General features: G+C 46.4%; 1 protein-coding gene across 1 annotated transcript in view; it reads left to right on the top strand.

The window, feature by feature from the left end:
• The first annotated feature begins 4,624 nt into the window (after positions 1–4,624).
• PALS1 (protein associated with LIN7 1, MAGUK p55 family member) overlaps positions 4,625–14,666 on the top strand; it is a 72,159-nt gene continuing 62,117 nt past the window's right edge. The window contains exon 1 of the mRNA XM_064144001.1: positions 4,625–4,740. The gene's annotated coding sequence lies outside the window, so the exon portion shown is untranslated. The remainder of the gene's footprint in view (positions 4,741–14,666) is intronic.

The raw sequence follows: 14,666 nt of genomic DNA, 5'->3' as shown, positions 1-14,666 counted from the left end.
CTCAGGAAAGAACTTCCTCCCAACAGCCAACCTAAACCTGCCCTGATGCAATTTGAGGCCATTTCCTCTTGTCCTATCATTAATAACTGGGGAGAAGAGACCAGCTCCATCCTCACTACAACCTCCTTTGAGGGAGCTGTAGAGGGCAGTAAGGTCCCCTCTCAGCCTCTTCTTCTCCAGACTGAACACCCCCAGCTCCCTCAGGTGCTCCTCACAGGCCATGTTTGCCAGACCTCTCCCCAGCCTCATCACCCCTCTCTGCACCTGCTCCAGCACCTCAATGTCCCTCCTGTACTGTGCTGACCAACACTGGACACAGTACTCCAGGTGTGGGCTCACGAGTGCTGAGTACAGGGACACGAGCAACTCCCTACTCCTGCTGGTCACACCATTGCTGATCCAGGCCAGGATGCTGTTGGCCGCCTTGGCCACCTGGGCACACTGCTGGCTCGTGTTCAGCCAGCTGACCACCAGCACCCCCAGGTCCCTTTCTGCCAGGCAGCTTTCCAGACACCTCTCCAGCCACTCCTCCCCTAGCCTGTAGGGCTGCTGGAGGTTGTTGTGGCCAAAGTGCATGATCTGGCACTTGGCCTTGTTAAACCTCATGCAATTGGCCTCAGCCCATGGCTCCAGCCTGTCCAAATCCCTCTGCAGGGCCTTCCTACCCTCCAGCAGATTGACACTTCTGCTTCATTTGGTGTCATCTGCAAACTTGCTGAGGCTGCATTCGATCCCCTCAGCCAGGTCATTGATTAAACAAGATTAAACAAGACTGGCCCCAAAACCTTCTTGTTACCCCTGTTAGTAAAACCACTTCTTAAAAAGGACTAAAATAAAAGTGTTCTGAGGTTCAAGTTCACCAAAGTCTCACTTGAACATTTCATTTCAGTTCCTTTCTATTTGAAGATAACAATTTGCACGATCTGTCAGTGACTTTCTCACAGCACCCCAACAAACAGCACCCACAAGGCAAAATGAATGACCAGATCTGTCCATTTAAATTGTTAACACAACAGCTTGGGTCTCTACAAATAATGGTTCTCATCCTGTGCTCTAGTGTGAAATGTTTTCAGGTATAACTCCTTGGCCTGACAGAGTATCTTAATCTGTTGGATAGAATTAGCCAAGCATGCCTCATTCAAGCATCTTACGAATGGATTTGCCAGCTGGGCAAGGGCTAATATTAGGGTTTGTGAAAGCCAGAGGGAGGAGATTGGTTGCCAAAGAAACAAACAGGTCCTTAAGCAGGTATGTCCAAGGGTTACCCCAAGCTCAGTCTTAACCTGGTCTGGTAACCTCTTCTAGCAAAAAAAAAACAAAAGAAACTTCAGCCACAGATATAAGAGAGTAAATGAGGGAAACAGAAACCAGGGCTGAAGTGAATGCTTCTCTGTTCTATGACAAATTGCATATGGAGAAAATTCCCTTATCCTGGCTTAAAATTGTCTACCAGGCAATATGCAAATTAGAGGCAATGTGATTTTCTCTGCTCTGCTGATACCCTATCTGGACTGCTGCATCCAGGCCTGGAGCCCCCATTACAAGAGGGATGTGGAGATGCTGGAGTGTGTCCAGAGAAGGGCCAGGAGGATGCTCAGAGGGCTGCAGCAGCTCTGCTGTGAGCACAGACTGAAAGAGTTGGGGCTGTGCAGGCTGCAGAAGAGGAGGCTCTCAGGTGACCTTCTTGTGGCCTTCCAGGATCTGAAGGGGGCTACAAAAAAGCTGGGGAGGGACTTTTTAGGCTATTAGGGAGTGAGAGGACTGGGGGGAATGAAGCAAAGTTGGAGGTGGGGAGATTCAGCCTGGATGTGAGGAGGAAGTTGTTGAGCATGAGAGTGGTGAGAGGCTGGAATGGGTTTCCCAGGGAGGTGGTTGAGGCCCCATGGCTGGAGGTGTTTAAGGCCAGGTTGGATGAGGCTGTGGGCAGCCTGCTCTAGGGTAGGGTGTCCCTGCCCATGGCAGTGGGATTGGAACGAGATGATCCTTTTGGTCCCTTCCAACTCTGACTGATTCTATGGTTCTACAATGCTGCAATTAGAATTTGTGGAATGTTTGCCTGATCATCCCAGCCTTGGATGGAGGCTCTTTTTAGCAAACCAGTCATCAGTTTGGATGAGGATGACAACAGTGAGCAGATGAAAAAAGCTACATTTTGCAGTCACCATATCTTCTAGGCAAGTGTCCTATTTCTTTTTAAAAGTACTTGGTGGTTCTCAGGTCCTCTGGAAAAAATGATTGTTAAAAAATTGCTCCTGTGAATTTTCACCATTTTCAATTGAACAGAACTTTGCTTGGTGCTGCTCTGTCACAAACTGCCTTTGCTCTGTTTTCCTTACATTTATATTTCTCAAGAAAATAACTCTGCAATCCACCACCAACTTTTTTTTTTCTTCGGTGCTGCAGTTTTGCTCACTTTGTACAAAGGCTCTCATTATTGATCATTGAATCATAGAATCATAGAATGGTTTAGGGTTGGAAGGGACCACAAAGCTCATCTAGTTCCAACCCCCTTGCCATAGGCAGGGACACCTGCTACTAGAACAGGTCCCTCAAGCCTCATCCAACCTGGCCTTGAACACCTCCAGGGAAGGGAGCAGCCACAACCTCCTGAGACAACCTGTGCCAGTGTCTCACCACCCTCACTGCAAACAACTTCTTCCTAACATCCAGTTTCAATCTCCCCTCTGCCACTTTAAACCCATTCCTCTGCTTCCTGGCATTTCAAGACCTTGTCAGTAGTCCCTCCCCAGACCTCCTGTAGCCCAGTTCAGATACTGGAAGGCCACTCCAAGATCTCCTCCAATCCTTCTCCACGCTGCAGAGCCCCAACTCTCCCAGCCTGTCCTCATAGCAGAGCTGCTGCAGCCCTCTCAGCATCTTGGTGGCCTCCTCTGGACTCACTCCAACAGTTCCATGTCCTTGTGTTGGAGGCTCCATAACTGCACACAGGACTCCAGATGGGGTGTGAGGAGAGCAGAGTAAAGGGGCAGAATCCCCTCCCTTGCCCTGCTGCCCACACTGCTCTTGCTGCAGCCCAGCAGATCCTCAGGTCCTGTTCCTCAGGACTGCTCTATTCCATTCCCCATCCAGCCTGGATCTGCGCTTGGGATTGCACTGACCCTGGTGCAGGACCTTACACTTGGTCTTGTTGAATGTCATGAGGTTGGCCTGGGCACACCTCTGCAGCCTGTCCAAGTCCCTCTGGCTAGTTGACTGTGCCACACAGCTTGGTGTCATCTGCAGACTTGCTGAGGGTGCAGTGATTCCTCTGTCCATATCACAGACAAAGATGTTAAACAGCACAGGTGCCAGCACTGACCCCTGAGGGATACCACTTGGCACTGGCTTCCAGATGAGCATTGTGCTGTCGTGCCATTGATCAGAAGGAGCTGTTAAATGCAGTTACAAGGCACTGCTGTCCTAAAAACAGCAAGCAAGGAGATCCTGGGGACACTTTCAGAGTTTCCTCTGCAGGTATCTGGGCAGGACAGATGTCACTGATGGCCAGCTGCCTTTCCATCCAGTGAGGAAAGAAAAAACCACAGGATCTGGTTTGGAGACTTATAAAATTGGGCTGTAGGGCAAAATGAAAGCCTGTGTCTAGATTTCACCATGGAAAATGATAAAGATGTATAAATGGTACGCTGAAGGAAGGAGAGACGGACTAAAAGAGGAGTCCCTTTAGGAATTGTTAGTGATCTTTGAAAACCATTTTGATGGTCCTGTTGCATGAAACTCTTCTTTTAATGCCTTAGGCAATGATCTAGGCAGAGTAGCCTGAAAAACCAGGAGCAGGAATGCAGCTTTTAACTTCAACTGAGTCGCAGTGTTGAAGATCTGTTTCCCTAGGCCTGTAAAACACAGCCATGGATACAAACGACCTGGTAAAGTGATTTTAATGCCTTGCGTATTCTTCTAGACGCTGTGTTGTGGGCCCCTTCTGTGCCTCAGACTCACTTTCACTGTTCCAAAGGCAGGCAGCACTCTCAGATGAAAGTTGCTCTGTCCACAAGCCCCAGCCTGGCTAGGCACCATCCAGGTTTGCGCTGAGGCTGCAACAGCAGTACGAGAACGACGAGGAGAGCGGAGGAGAAAGGGGCTGCCATAGCATGGAGCGCCCAGGGTCACAGCATTTGCAGCAGGCAGCAGACAAGTGGGCAGGAAGCAGCTGGAGGTGGGAGAGGGAAAAGCAGCAGGTCGCCGTCCGAGCGGACACTCAGCTCAGAGCAGATAAAGGAGCCCCTCTGGAGCGCAGTGAGCAGTGTGGCAGAGACGGGACACAGTGGCGGGAAAACTGAGCTCCGGAAACACTGCCATGCGCTCCGTCACCTCCTCCGCCGCCCCCCGCACCGAGCGCTAAGGCGCGCCACGAAACCACCGACAGGCGACCCCTGCCCCAACAACGCGGACAGCCCAGCCCCGCCCGGCCGGTAGGGGGCGCGCAGTCTCGCCCCGCCCCCGCGCAGTCCGGCGACCGGCGCGGACCCGGCGCGGCTGCCGGAGCTACCCCGCGCCTGCGCGGCGCGGCCAACCCCGGTGGGGCGGGGCCTGGCGGCCGGCACTGGAAGCGGGCGCGGGGGCAGGGCCGGGACGGGCTTGGCGGCGGCTGCGCAGCTCTGCGGGGGCTGTGGCCGGGTGCCTCAGCGGTGTTGGAGGGGAGACGCTGCGGGCTTGTGGGCGACCCTGACTTCCAGCTCGGTGGCTGGGCCGGAGCGTGTCAGCGGCGGCGAGGAAAGGACGGTGAGTGCCAGCCCCTGTTCCCGCGCCCGGCGTACGAGCAACAGGTCCCTCCGCGGAGCCGCCAGTCTTGGCTCGCCGGGTAGACTTCCCCGCGGCCACGGCGCCCGCACAGGCCTGGGGGTCTGGCCGGTCAGCCAGGGCCGGGCGGGACAGTGAGACTGAACAAAGCTCGGCTGCTGTCGTGGGACCCCACATCGGTTCCTTATCCCCATCGAGCGACGGCCCGGGCTGTGCCCCGGTCGGGAGGGGCGGCCCGAGCTGCTACGGCTACAGGTGCTTGCCCCGCGGGGCGCCCGGAACCGGCGCCGCTGCCGGGGGCGTGGGGGTTGGGGGCGAGCCGTCGGCCTCCCGAGAACCAGTCCTTCGGCTCCTCTCCCTCCGGGGTGCCTCCCGGGCAGGCGTTGCGAGGTTGAGCCTAGAAGTTGGAAGGAAACCCTCCGGTATTTGGCCGTGCGCTTTCTCTGCCTGGTTGCGGGGGAGGGCATTTGTGTTTTATTGAGGGGAGAAACTTGAGGATTCCCACAGCTCTGCACTTCGCATCTTCTGGCAGCTCTCTCTTTAGAAGTGGTGCCTCTATAAGGAGATTGTTTCTTATTGATTTATGAACCTTTTGCGGGGTCAAGTGAAGTAGGTGGAACATGAGACCCTTCCAGTGTATTTTGTAATCAGCAATAGTTAACGCACGTACTGGCACAGGAGTACTTCGTAGGACTCTGCTGATTAGGGTTCTGGTGCTGGTGCTTTACTCGCGGAGGCTGCGTTGTGGTAGATGCTCAACAGGCAAGCAACAGAGAACACTGAGCTTTTAAGACAAGACTGCAGAAGAAAGCTGTGGTGGCTTGCATTGGGCTTTTTAAAAACCGCTGATATTTAAAAAATATCTAAAATAACATTCTTGGGTGTCTCATGTGAGACTGATCCCTGAGGAAAAGAAAGAGGAATATTAGAGGGGTAAATGCCAGCTAGTGCTGGGAGGGCTTCTTCTCTAAAAAGGTAATTCTTAAAGCCTCTATTATAGAATTATTTGGACACAAACTGGCTCCGTAGTTCACTCCGTAGAGCAAATGACTTGTAATCTACGTAAGTGATGATAAATCGATGGCTGCAATCAAACTTTAAGCAGTGACTGGCGGTGGTCTTTTTCCAAGTGTCTATTCTGCTGCTTCAGTGCACAGCTTGGTCTGCTGTGATGGGACCTGCCTATCTTTTTTGGAGGATTGAGATGTTTTTCCTGATGTTGCTAAAAATAGGATACCTTTGAAGCCTCTTTAATTAGACTGAGCCTGCGGTCTTTGGGTTTTAAGCTGTCCTCTGAACTTTCAGAAACCTTACATCATTTGTTGTTTTGTTTGGTTGTTTTTAACTATAACCATTTTAGAGCTGTCACTACAGTACTGATGTCCAACACTCCAAAGTCTGCCTGGTTTGTGCACATCTAAACAGTTTTCCAACCTGCCACATGCAAAAAAAAAAATCCAACCCCAAACCAAAGGAGTATTTAACGTATTAAAAGCTTAACTGATGCTTAGTATTGCAGGCAGTTTAATAAAGCATCAAATATCTATACTGCAGAGCTTTGTGAACTAGAGTCCTAGAATGTTATATTTAATTAACATTACGGTGAAAAAAACAATACAGAGTTCAGAGTGCTAATAAATGAGCAATTACTTCTTTTCAAAGCAATCCTTTCACATTTTGCATTCTTCCAATGTGTGTCATGTTGCCTTGCAAGTGTATAGAATAGCAGTGGGTGATAAATTTTGCTGTCTTTAATAAGGTACTGGTAATGAGAGTAGTTTTAGAGTGTAGAATAGAATATTCTACACTAAAACCTGAAAATAACTGCTTTGGAATAGAATATTCTATGCTAAAATCTGAAGCTGCTGGCTTGGAATGGAACATTCTATGCTAAAACCTAAAGCTGCTGGTTTGGAATGGAATATTCTATGCTAAAATCTGAAGCTGCTGGTTTGGAATGTAACATTCTACGCCAGAACCTAAAGCTGCTGGTTCTACAGTAAATATTCTACACTAGAACCTGAAGCTGCTGGTTTGGTATGTAGGATTCTACGCTAGAACCTAAAGCTGCTGGTTTGGAATGGAATATTCTACACTAGAACCTAAAGCTGCTGGTTTGGAATGGAATATTCTACGCTAGAACCTAAAGCTGCTGGTTTGGAATGGAATATTCTACGCTAGAACCTAAAGCTGCTGGTTTAGAATGGAATATTCTATGCTAGAACCTAAAGCTGCTGATTTGGAAAGGAATATTCTGTGCTAAAACCTAAAACTGCTGTGGCCACCAGCACCTTATTCTAGAGAGCAAAATAAACCCTAAAACTGCTATGGTCACCATCACCTTGTTCTAGACAGCAAAATAAACCCTAAAACTGCTGTGACCACCAGCACCTTATTCTAGGGAACAAAATAAAACCTAAAACTGCTATGGTCACCAGCATCTTATTCTAAACAGACGAATAAAAACCACTATCATTACCAGGACCTTATTCTAGACAGCAGAATAAACCCTAAAACTGCTATGTTCACCAGCAGCTTGTTCTACAGAGCAAAATAAACCCTGAAACTGCTATGGTCCCCATCACCTTATTCTAGACAGCAAAATAAAACGTGAAACTGCTGTTGTCCCCAGCACCTTATTCTAGGCAGCAAAATAGATCCTAAAACTGCTATGGTTCCCAGCGCCTTATTCTAGACAGCAAAATAAACCCTAAAACTGCTGTGGTCCTTAGCACGTTATTCTAGAGAGCAAAATAAAACCTAAAATTGCTATGGTCCCCAGCACCTTATTCTCAATAGCAAAATAAAGCCTAGAACTGCTGTGGTCACCAGCACCTTATTCTAGGCAGCCAAATAAAACAACTATCATTACCAGCACCTTATTCTATACAGCAAAATTGATCATCCACTGCTAAATCCTGCAGTTCTGGTAATGATAGTAGTTTTTGGTTTTTTTTGTTAAAATTCCTTTTCAAAAGATATGAACTTATTTAGAAATGTAAATAAAAATATTTATATCGTAGATCAATTTGGCTTCCTTAAGGTCTGCAGGAATTATTCCGGCTGTGGAGGGCTGTTGGGCATTTTTCAATGGCCCACAGGAGTATGTGATGTAGAAGTAGTAAAAAAGGAAAGTAAAGGTTAGCATTATGTACTGAAGGTCATTGACTTGGAAGAGGTAATGTAGACTCAAGTTTGTATATGTCAATATATTTTTCTCATGTAAATAATTCTATTTTCATAACTCTTCCATTTGCTGCTTGGAGGTTATTCTTCCCCTGTACTCAACACTGGTCAGGCCACACCTTGAGTCCTGTGTCCAGTTCTGGGCTACTCAATTCAAGAGATAAGTTGAGGTACTGGAACATGTCCAGAGAAGGGCAACAAAGCTGGTGAGGGGCCTGGAACACAAACCCTATGAGGAGAGGCTGACGGCACTGAGAGTGTACAGCCTGCAGAAGAGGAGGCTCAGGGGAGACCTCACTGCTGTCTGCAACTCCCTGAAGAGAGGCTGTAGCCAGTCGGGGTTGGTCTCTTCTGCCAAGCAACCAGCAACAGAAGAAAGGGACACAGTCTCAGGCTGTGCCAGGGAAGGTCTAGGCTGGATGTTAGGAGGAAGTTGTTGGCAGAGAGAGTGATTGGCATTGGAATGGGCTGCCCAGGGAGGTGGTGGAGTCTCCGTGCCTGGAGGTGTTGAAGCCAAGCCTGGATGAGGCACTTGGTGCCATGGTCTAGATGCCTGGATAGGGCTGGGTGCTAGGTTGGACTGGATGATCTTGGAGGTCTCTTCCAACCTGCTTGATTCTATGATCTCTTGCTGTAGTTTGAAGTTGCATGGTTTGAAAAACCCTGCAACATTTTCAGATGCAAATTCTGTTATGATCTCTCCTCAAAGGCTGCATCTTAATGTCAGATGCTAACAGTTGTAACTACCTCTTTCAACTACAAATCTTATGGGGTATTATTCCAGCTTGCACTTTTAAGTGCATTCCTCTTACAGTGTTTGACTTTTAGAATGCTAAGGCTAAGATTTCAGTCTGCTACTTCTTAGATAAGAAGATCTGTATTTGTATTCATATGTTTAAAATTCTTGCATGTTCCAGCAACTGGTGTTTTCATAGAATCAATCAGGGTTGGAAGGGGCCACGAGGATCATCTAGTTCCAACTCCTTTGCCATGGGCAGGGACACCCTACCCTAGATCAGGGTCTTTTTTAAAGTGTTCTCTTACACACAAGGTAGTGTTGCAGAAAGGCTTGGCATTACGGTGTTCAGACCACTAATTAGTGCTCAGGCCATTCATCAGAAAACCTCAAGACTTTTTGTAAATATTAATTAAATACTCCTCTATTGTTTTCCTTTTATTAATGGGCAAAGAGAGGCATTTGTGTGTTTGGAAAGGTTTGCTGCCATGTCTGCCATAGACAACTCGCTTGGAGGTAAGTGTGAGTTTAAACTGTGGCTTAAAACCAGATACAGTGGCAAAATGAGTTTTATATTATAGATGCCTACTTTGGACCTTTCTTCAGTACAGCTGTTTTGACAGTAGTATTATGTATGCACATTCTGCTCCCAGTGCAGCTGTATGGCAAAGGGGGTTTGACTAGTCTGAATTAGGCTTAGGTATGAAGCAGAACTCTAAACAAAAAAAAAGGAAGAAATTCTAAGTTTGAATAGCTTGGTTTAAATAGCTACCTGAAGGGAGGTTGTAGCCAGGTGAGGGTTGGTCTCTTCTCCCAGGCAACCATCAATAGAACAAGGGGACACTGTCTCAAGTTGTGTGGGGGAAGGTCTAGACTGGATGTTAGGAGGAAGTTTTTCACAGAGAGAGTGATTGGCACTGGAATGGGCTGCCCAGGGAGGTGGTGGAGTTGCTGTCCCTGGAGATGTTCAAGAAGAGCCTGGATGGGGCACTCATTGCCATGGTCTGGTTGATTGGATAGGGCTGGGTGACAGGTTGGATTGAATGATCTTGGAGGTCTCTTACAACCTGCTTGATTCTATGATATAAACTTATTGTTAGTTTCTTAACCAAAGGCGTTAAACTCTGTGTCTGTTTACATGCTGCACAGGTGTCTAATCGCACACCAATACATAGCCCCAGGGAAGAAGAAAATCTGTAGCTCTCAAAGTTAGGATCAGTTAAATTAGCAAGCAAGACGATACCTGTAGTAATGCACATTTGTACAAGGGATGTTTCTATTCTGTGAGGCAGGAAACAGAAACTCACCTTGCACACGTTTTTCTTGTAGCAAAAGCATGTGATGATGCATTTCTTTTACTGATGGGTAAACAGTTTGGTGAGATTACGGTTCAGGCTCTTCTGCTCTTTGGAGGAACTCAAAACTCCCATCTGTTAGCTCTCAAAGGGAATGCCTTAACTGAGTGATTATGAGGTGCTTCCAGGCACTCTTGAGGAGTAATATTCACCTGGGAAGGAAGTGAATCAGGTTTATAGCCCAGGGACTGGCTAAAAAGAAGCATGATCAACTTTCAGTTGATGATAGGAAATTTATGACATTATAGATAATTAAATCTCTGATCTTTATGTTTATTCTTCTCTGACTGTACCAATTCCTACTCATGTTGAGTATTAAGAACAGCAGCTATACTGTGCCCTTTTCACTGTAGAGCAGAGCTTGGTGCTTATCTGTGGATTGGGGAGTTTAGTAGGTGACATGACATTTAGATTCTCATATGGCTCTAATTCTCTTTTCCTGTAAGATACCAAGTCATTAGACAGAAAAATAGAATTGTTTGAACATTCCCTAAAATTATTATCTGTTATACAAAAGATCAGCTCAGTGCTTTGTCTTACATGGTATGCCTGTTGTTGTCTGTTCTGGTTGGCCATAATTGTCTCCTGAAGAAAATATGAGGAAGAAATAGTTCATGTGATATTATGTTAGCATTTCTAATACTTGATTTTGTCTGTGGTCTTTCTAAAATTTCTTCCCTAGAATTAAAGGCTTGGCAGTCAATGTCTGTGATAGTACAGCTCGTGGTTGTTAATCACAAGCTTTCATATATGAATTTGCTGTGCTTTGTCAGCATGAACAAGATACTCCTGATCTGCTGCAGTCCTAGCAAAATTATAGATCATACCACTTATAGTTCTCCAGAATGTATATATTTCTTAAAAAGAATGTGGAAACCAAGCCATAAGACAAGAATAAACTTATATCATAGAATCAGTCAGGGCTGGAAGGGACCAAAAGGATCAGTCACTTCCAACCTCCCTGCCATGGGCAGGGACACCCTACCCTACAGCAGGCTGCCCACAGCCTCAGCCAGCCTGCCCTTAAACACCTCCAAGGATGGGGCCTCAACTGCTTCCCTGGGCAACCCATTCCAGGATCTCACCACTCTCATGCTCAACAACTTCCTCCTGACCTCCAGCCTGAATCTCCCCCCCTCCAGCTTTGCTCCATTCCCCCTAGTCCTGTCACTCCCTGATATCCTGAAAAGTCCCTCCCCAGCTTTTTTGTAGCCCACTTCAGATCTTGGAAGGCCACAAGAAGGTCACCTGGGAGCCTTCTCTTCTCCAGACTCAATAGCCCCAACTCTTTCAGCCTGTCCTCATAGAAGAGCTGCTGCAGCCCTCTGAGATCCCAATGGCTCTTCTCTGGACATGCTCCAGCATCTCCACGTCCTTCTTGTCATAGGGGCTCCAGAACTGGATGCAGTACTCCAGATGGGGTCTCAGCTGAGCTGCGTAGAGAGGGAGAATCACCTCCCTGGCCCTGGTGGCCACACTTCTGATGCAGCCCAGGATTTGTTTTCTGGAGAAACTTTCTGAAGCTCCTGCTTGGTTATTTGGCCATAACAGATGGTTCAGAAGAATCTCAAATGTTTTTGGGGTTTGGTGTTGGGGTTTTTTGTTTCAGCAGGGGATTAGAGGGAAGTAGTTTAGAACTAAGAATGGTTTATAGTAAGGGTCTATATAAAGTAAACAGTTAAGTGATCCATTAAAAAAACCTGAGAAATGCTTAAGTGTGGTAGTACATATACCAGCAGTTAGAGGAATAGTCAGTGTGAACTTCCTCATTTTTGCCCTATGAAGTTGAAATGTTATCTTCAGAATCTCTAGCAAGTTGAATGGAGCAAAAGTAAAACCCTTTGATAACTGGGAAGTGCCACTGCAACCTCAGCAGCTGCTCTTTGACCTGGCAGTGGCACTGGGAGGTGGCTGTGTGCATTCCAAGTCTTTTTCCAAGGATAAGTGCATATTCTTAAAGCCAGGAAGGAGGAGAGGCTGGAAAAGAAGTATCCATTTAGGCACCAGTGGTGTTGAGTGGGGTTTTGAGAACAAACATGTGTGATCAAAGGAGGACAGTGTATACTAGTGCCTAAAAGAATCGATCATCATTTCGACAGTGTAATAAAGATTGCCAGTGAGAAGTGTGAGCTGTTGTTAGCAGTGTTATGGCATAGGAGTGACATGGGTTTAATGAGGCATGTGTCAAAGAGTAATGAAACTTAAAGTTCACCTTGTTCAAGGCAGAAGGCAGGTAAAATGCAACTGATATTATGCCTTGGTAAAAGTGCTATTAAGAGAAATTACTTCATTTTTCCATGTTTCCCAACACCTGTCTGTTTCCCTGCAGCCAAATCTTGATTTTGGTGCCAGAGAGATCAGCTGTGTCAGCTCTCACCTTAGTACTCAAATGTAAACCCAAGTTTTCTTTTAATAGGGATGGTCTTCATGCTCAGTCCATTTATTGACCGTTGCATGGTGTGCTTTGGTAATACTTCCTCTATTAATCACTTATTTAGAAGGTGCTCTTCAGTATGGCCAAGGAGAAATATTAGAGAGTAAACCACCTCCCTGGGCAACCCATTCCAGGCTTCATGCTGAAGAAGTTCCTCCTTGCATCCAGTCTGAACCTACCCACCTCCAGCTTTGCTCCATTCCCCCTAGTCCTGTCAGGGAGCAAAGCGGGAGGTAGGGAGAGTCAGACTGGGTGCGAGGAGGAAGTTGTAGAGCATGAGAGTGGTGAGAGGCTGGAATGGGTTTCCCAAGGAGGTGGTTGAGGCCCCATGGCTGGAGGTGTTTAAAGGCAGGCTGAGGCTGTGGGCAGCCTGCTCTAGGGTAGGGTGTCCCTGGGCACAGCAGGGGGATTGGAACTGGCTGCTCCTTGTGGTCCCTTCCAACCCTGACTGATGCTATGATTCTATAACAACCCATTCTTCTGGAGGCTGGTTGGCTGGGGGTCTTGGGAGTGATTTTTTGGATGTTTGCTTTGGTTTTGTCTTAAGGAGGTACTAAAAAGCTGGGGAAATATCATCAAAAGATTAACAAAATAGTGGTAACAAAAATATAATCAAGTAGCTGTCTACAAAGATGTCATATTTAGCCTCATGTGGCATTCTGCATTAATGGCTCAGTTTTGGTCAGTAGACAATGTGCAATGCTGGGCAAGGGCCCTTTGTTATAGAGGCATCTGCATGATGCTGAACTTGCAGTTTGTATTAAGTATGTGTTTGGAGAAGAAAAGGAACCTTAGAAGCTAAAAATCTGTTAAAGCTGAAAGGACACTGCAGAAGTGAGCTACTGATTATGTGCAAGTTCTTTGAAGCCTTGAGTGTGGTTTCTATGGCTGCTGAGTAGTGTTTCTTTAAGTTCATATGAAGTCTGGTACATGTTTTATTGCTAAGAAGTACTAGGGTGATACCTGCACAGTACAGATCTCAGTAGTTAATAGGTTGTATAAAACCTGAAATATAATTTCTGTAGTAGTAAAACATTAAACATTTGAATGATTTTTTCCCTAACAACTTGAGTTGCAAACTAGAATTTATGTATGCTTCATCCCCTAAGCCAGTTTCTGCCTTCTGTTGATGAGAACTTCATACAGTTTCTCCTTCTGACAATATTTTTAGTCTTTACAATGCAAATGAATACTATTTAATGAATACAGCAGCATACCTAGTGCATACCTAAGCTAGTTTGTCCTCCCTCTCAAGTGCACTTGTCAGATCTTAGATTTAATGCTGTTCTTTTGGTGTTGTGTTAGCTCTCTCCTTACAACTTCCGTACTTGGGATTTCACGTGGCAATTAAAATTCCATGCAAAACCTCAGTTCTTGATTTCTTGAAGCTAATTTGAAATTGACTATTCAGCCTTTAAGGTACATAACATGACTAATCAGTGCCTGTTAAATGTAGTTACTAATTGTTCAACAGTTCACGTGTGCTTCTCACTCTTTTTGGTGAGAGCGGTGGTTTTTGTTCTTGGATGGATTTGTGACATCAGATTTGTACATCTGATTCTGCCGACTTCAGAAAAAAAATAGACTGCAACTATAGCTCTAGGAAATCTTGCCAGATGCTCTGATCAGCTATTCTACTGCAGTACATCATTTACAGAACTAAAGAAGTGTTTTTTCCTCTGGTCATTTCAGTTCCTACTGTAATATCTGGCCCCAACAAAGATGCTAGCCTTAGCACTGAAGTGTCTGAGGTGTCAGCACGCCTTCCTTTCTGCCAGCTCTGCTTGTGGGACCAGCAACTTCTGATCAGCTGTTCTGCTGCAGTTCATCATTTACAGAACTAAAGAAGTGTTTTTTCCCCTGGTCATTTCAGTTCCTACTGTAATATCTGGCCCCAGGTAAGATGCTAGCCTTAGCACTGAAGTGGCTGAGGTGTCAGCACACCTTCCTTTCTGCCGGCTCCGCTTTTGGGATCAGCGACTTCTGACGGGGGCAGTCTGCAGCTGAGGATAGTAACCTAATCTGCCACAAGAAGATTTGCTAGAGCTTGTCTATCAACATCTTTAAATTAGGCTTGCTGTCTGTTCAGTTCAGCCTCTTATGCAGCCTTGTTTTAGTCTTTATTTGGGAAAAAAAAAAAACAAGGAGAAATTTCTTGCTTTCTTTTATGTCTCTGCCACAGATTCATCATCTAACT

This window comes from Pogoniulus pusillus, chromosome 1 (genome assembly GCF_015220805.1).
Source record: "Pogoniulus pusillus isolate bPogPus1 chromosome 1, bPogPus1.pri, whole genome shotgun sequence".
Classification (NCBI taxonomy): domain Eukaryota; kingdom Metazoa; phylum Chordata; class Aves; order Piciformes; family Lybiidae; genus Pogoniulus; species Pogoniulus pusillus.
Note: the sequence above shows the minus strand (reverse complement) of the source record. Positions and strands in the feature narration are given on the sequence as shown.